The following is a 6,000-nucleotide window of genomic DNA, read 5'->3' as shown; positions in this document are numbered from 1 at the left end:
AAGATTGTGTAAACTACTGAATACCCTATTCATAGCTAATTTTCAAAACACCAATCTTTTAAATTTATGACATTTGAATTACTTTTCCTTTTACTAATGATTGGTACCTGTCTTTTATTGACTACCTCTTTCTTTTTCCTTTAAGTTTATTCTGAGCCTCTTTTATTGTTATTTCATAGTATTCTTTTATTTTATCCTGTAATGTGCTATATATTTTAATAAGAAGTGCATTTAAAGCTATGATCTCCCTTAGAATACAACTCAGGCTCGTTCAATAGGCTCCTGGAAATCATCTGAGAACTATCATTTAATGTAAATAGTCTAATGGAAAGGTCTAGCAGAGTAGAGTAAAAGCATTTAGGTAATTTCTCCCTTAAACATGGGGTGTTTCCTTTAACTTCAAGAGGTATTGTAATTAATAGTCACCAATTTGGAAAATATGTGTAAAACAGACTTACGTCAACTGCTCAGGAATTAGCACACTGCTGTTGTTGAACTTTAAATCCTATCATCTAATGTCTCAAGGCAGAAACCTGTAATATGTAACCTATGCTATGGTTAGAGGTGACTCTACTATATGAGTCTTCAACCTCATTAAGCGAAGTAGCTCATGAAGACTGACAGGAGGGGAGGGGGCATGCTTAGCAGAAGCATCTTACACCCACCTTGAGCATCACTGACCTACATACATTCTCCCTACTACACTGGCCACAGAAACCTGATGATCTCTTGTCATTTTATCATTAGGTCATTCAAGGCTTCACTGCGGGAAGGCCTTAAAATGCAATTATTCTTTAAGAGCTAAAGAATTCAGAATTTGACAAAATCCAAGAACACTCATACAGGGCTCCATACAGGAAAACAAACATCAAGGAGAGTGCCTACTCATTTTCTTAGGAACCATGAAATCTCAACTCAGACATTATGATTGGACTGAAGTTGATTGTTATGATCAGCAAATCATGAAAATCAGAGTATCTTGGTCTTCTATCCAACAGAACCAGAGCATGTGGAAATCAGCAATGAAATGGATTTTAATCTATCTGATTTGTATTCACTCTTTTCAGTAAGAGCAAGGATGGGTGTGGAATTTATACGATTCATCCAGAGTCTCACAAATTATGGTAGAGTTGGTACATGGCTCAGCATATTATGGTTGAGCTGCTTCAGGACTCAGCATATTTCACACAAACTAGTATTACAAATGAATTATGTATTTGTTAAAAGCAGAAATTAGAAAAGAATCTAAAAATTGTTAGCTGTTGGTTATACACCAAACTAAGAAAATGCTGCTATATTTGATGATTCAATATGGCTTTGACCCAGTTTGTTTCTGTATCTGATCGTGTTTAAGTCTTGCAATCTGGCATTTGTGTCTGAACGGCGTTTCAAAGAAAGTTTGCATTTGCACTGTGTTTTTAAAGAAGCAGTAATGTTATCCCTCTATTATCAAAAGTATAATATTGTGTAAATGAGAAAGCACATAACTTTGCATCTTGATGGATAACATACCTGTTTCTGGCATTTTACAATGTTCTACTTTTGGTATAATCTTCGCCTTGACACCAGAACCCAAATCCATATTTATCCTCAGTATTTGACTGATGCAGCTCTTGCAGATCACCTTCCATGTCACGCACTTCAAAATACAAAGGTTATCGATTTAAGCATTCTGACATGAAATATAAATAAGGAAATGATGATATTCTTTACCTTAGCGTTATGAAATAAAGCCTAGCCGGGTGTAGTGGCTCATGCCTGTAATCTCAGCACTTTCGGAGGACGATGTCACTTGAACCCAAGAGCTGGAGGTAGCAGTGAGTCAAGACCATGCCACAGCAATCCAGACTGGGTGACAGATGATGCTCTGTCACATTAAAAAGAAAAAGAAAGAAAGAAAGAAAATAAAAAGAAAAAATCTCTGTCAGTTAGCGTGGTAATGAATGTCGTGCAAAGATGATACACCTTTGTTTCCCTGTTTTATGACATTTTATTGTTTTCTGAGTCAGGGTCTCACTCTTTCGTCCAGGCTGGAGTGCTGTGGCACAATCAAACAGTGTAGACCAACCTCTCGGAACTCCAACAGAACCTCCTGTCTCCATCCATAGGTGGCTTTGAGCATATGGAGTGCACCCACCTTAAAGGCCCAATTTCTGTTTGTTTGTTTTGTTTGGGGACAGGACTTCTCAATGTTGGCCACAGGCTGGTCTTCAACTCCTCCGGATGGGAGTTTACCCATCAGCCCTCCCAAAATTTTGCGATTATAGTCATAAGCAACCGCTCCTGGCCCAATGTCTTATTTTAAATTACAATCTAAGAATAAATCACACTACAAGAAAATTTCGGATACTTTACCATTGTGTATTATGAACAGCGAGTATGAACTATCTGTGAAATCTGAAGTTAGCTGCATTAATACCACTTTAATCATAATTGAAATGTAATTATCTGAAGAATTAAATCAATGTATTGGCGGGCCTCTGACAAATCCTACAGTTGTGACACCCATCCCTTGTTGAAATAACTTGGAAATTGTTTGGGTCATTAATTAACGTTATGCTATTAGGTCCAAAAACCCTATATGTAACTTTACATAAAGGAATCCGATTTAGAATAATGTACCATAAATAACAGAGAAATCATTATCTTGCATTGAGAGTACAGAAAGTTGAGTGCAAAGAAATTAATGGGCATTGTTGACAGTCATATCTAGAAACATCTTTACAGTAAATTGCTAGAATAATCAATGGCCCAAATTCTGTCAATGTTTCACTTGAAAATGTTATGTGTTAAGGATATGTTTTCTGCTTCAGGATAATCTTATGTTACTTTGAGTTTTCTAATTATGAAAGTATTTAAACAACTAGTAAAACCTCCTTAAAATCATACTAATATAGCTCCCTGTATGCCAGTGTCCTGAATTATCCAACTTTTATCCAACATACTGTCAAAAAGACCGATCAAAGGAAAGAGTGGCTATCATTCATTGAGCTCTTTTCTGGAGTTAATATCCTGCTTCACTGAACTGTTTTGTCCTGAGCCAATACTGAAGTACCTTACAGTACAGACACAATCGAGTGTTATGCATCTTAGGCAAACTGTTCACTTTTTATTATTACAACACGGATTGTAGGAAGAACACAAACCTTTGAACAAAATATGAATTCCTTCTCCATGAGTCAAGTGTTCTTTGTAAGACTCTATGTCTGAGCCTCGGTTTTCTCATTTATACAATGGGGCTAACATCCCTTTGCAAATGAGCCTTATCCACAGTGTTATAAAGTAGGGTGACTTGGCACTCTACATGTTATTAACGGTGCTTACAACACTGTGGACACCATGGCCGAGAAGATCATACAGCAACATTCTAAGAAGATCAAATTAAACTAGTGAAATAATGTACATTTTTATACACCAAATTAAATGGCTTCAAGTGATTTAGTAAGGACTGTATTTTCAAGCTACAAAATCCATCTCGAAGAATAAGAGAAGACTCCTTATATCCAGGGACAGCATGAAGCTGCAAACTATACTCTCCCTTTTCCTGCCAACTTTGAGCAAATGTTTGATATCTATTCCTAACGTTTTCTTTCCTCCTGCTACTCCTCATGGCATAAGCCATGAGCACACATAGACCTTCTCCCACCCTATAGACATGCTTTCTTTCCCTTCCCAGCACCTGGGATCTCAGCTGTATCCTGATCTCATTCTGCCTCCTGAATAGGTGTAGGATCCCGACTTTCAGCTGGTGGTTCCTCTTGTTGGGGCTCTCCATTACTGGGCTCCTGGGATTGGCTGTGTGTGTGTGTGTGCAGATAAAAAGTTTTGTTATTAATACATGTCAATAATATAAATATACAGAATACATGGACATTTCTTATCACAAGTATGTCTAGAGACATTTCTCCAACACTACCCTGTATACCTATACTTCATAACCTTATTCTTTCTTCAGAGATGTTAGTCAAAGACTGATATCCTCAAGGGCTTTGGTAGCCGTTTTAATCTATGTTAGGATGAATGTGTGTAATCTGTTCTGAATAAGCATGAGGAGGAAATTATGGACAAAATCTGGGAATACATGATCATCCATCCACACAAAACTCAAATATAATCCTCTGGACTAACCTTCCCTTCATGGGATGCCATGATCATATTTTATCAGCATGGGAGACCCTTATGAGTGTACCTATACTGGTCCAACACCACTATCAGAAAAATAACTTTCTGCTAAGAGAAAACATTGAATGTTAAGACATTCACAAGCAGACAAGCAGTCTCAATGAGCTGAGGTGGTTGTGAACTTCTTCTTGATATAGGCCTATACATTGATCTTCCTCATCAACACATATTTCACTCTACAAGCAGAATACTGTGATTGGGAAAATGCACTTGACAGGACAACTAGATTTGACCACTTTCATGGTCAAATGTTAATTTGGTCATTTTTTTTTTTTTAACTTAGAAATACTATGAAAGTTCTGGGACACTTATAAGTGTGTGTGACTTTTGAATTGAATGCTTGCAAAGCCCCTTAAGTAGGTCAAGCTAGTTGTGCAATGTCTTAAGGCTCCTGGCAAAAGACACAGGGTATTTCCCATGAGGTTGGTTTCACAACTGGACACTCCATCAGGGAGACAAATAGGAAAATACAGACGAAAATTTAAAACTCCAATAAGCTTGGATTTTGTCACACCCTCATTTGCTAGGCCCATTTTCCCCATAAAATCATGTTTTAGTAACTCAGAGCGCTGCCCATTCGAATCTCCACAGTGAAGTTGAGAAGTTGCCACACAGTGCTGGGCGCTCCTCGCAGGACACCTATGCCAGACACTTTACAGACCTCGGGGCTGCTGTAACCAGCCCGCAGCGTTCCCCACCTCCAGGCTACTTCCATACTGCTCAGGCCGGTCCCCTCTGGGGAGTCCAGAATCTGTCTTCTTTCAGGGTTCCAGGTGCTTCTGGGACTCGGGTACCCCCCAACGTCACCCCAGCATCGTCCCAGCTTCACCTGAGCCCTTCCACTCCTCTGCCTTCCTTTCTCCCTAGTTGTGGCCCCAAGAAGACAATAAGGTCCATGGCCGTGGTGCTACATGAGAAGGACGATGACTTCGATGCCCTTCTCCCTCTGAGTCACTGACCACACTGCCTGACCCTCTGGAAGACCGCTGGCTCCTTCTCACTCTCACTCATACTTCATCTCCCAGTTGGATCAGCCTGTGGACCTATCCACTGCGTCTCAGTAGGGGAGAAAAAAATCCAGACCTCGGGGAGCTGAGTTGCAAGCTCACAGCTGTGCACCTTTCACCATGTGAGCTAATGGGTTGTATTTAGATCTCAAGCCATAGTCAGCTAGCGCCTGGATTATCTTTTACTTCAAATATTTGAATGCTGTATTTTTGTACCAGTAGTCAAAATAGTAACAAAGCAGAGGACTACCATCAGGTAAGATTTAGAAAGCCTCAGGATAAAGTCACTTTAGCCCTGAAAATGAGAAAAAGCCTAATAATCTATACTTTATCTTTTGTTTTGTACTTAGAGAGACCTGAGGTAACAAGGCAGCCATGGGAACTGATACAGAAGGGTGACTAGTCCCTCCGAGAAGAGATGAGACACAGAAACTGCATCACCTCGGACAGAACATGTGTGGAAGACATGACAGTCATAAGAGGGGGTAAGAAGGAAACCACTGAAAATGTAACAAATGCATAAAGTTCAAACACAGGGAATTGAGACAGTTGGAATCTCAGGAAGTCTCAGACACAAGTAGTATTCACGTTCAAAGACAGAAGGAGATCCTCTCTCGAAAAACAGAGTCAGAGTCTCTACAACTGGATAAAAAGCAAGAACAAAAATAACAGATGCTGGTAAGTTTGTGTAGAAAAGACAATGCTTGCACCCGGTTGGTTGGAATATAAATTTTTTCAACCATTGTGGAAAGGAGCGTGGCAATTCCTCACAGACCTAAGAAGAGAAATATCATTTGACCCAGCAATTCCA

Source organism: Papio anubis, chromosome X (assembly GCF_008728515.1).
Source record: "Papio anubis isolate 15944 chromosome X, Panubis1.0, whole genome shotgun sequence".
Taxonomy (NCBI): domain Eukaryota; kingdom Metazoa; phylum Chordata; class Mammalia; order Primates; family Cercopithecidae; genus Papio; species Papio anubis.
Note: the sequence above shows the minus strand (reverse complement) of the source record.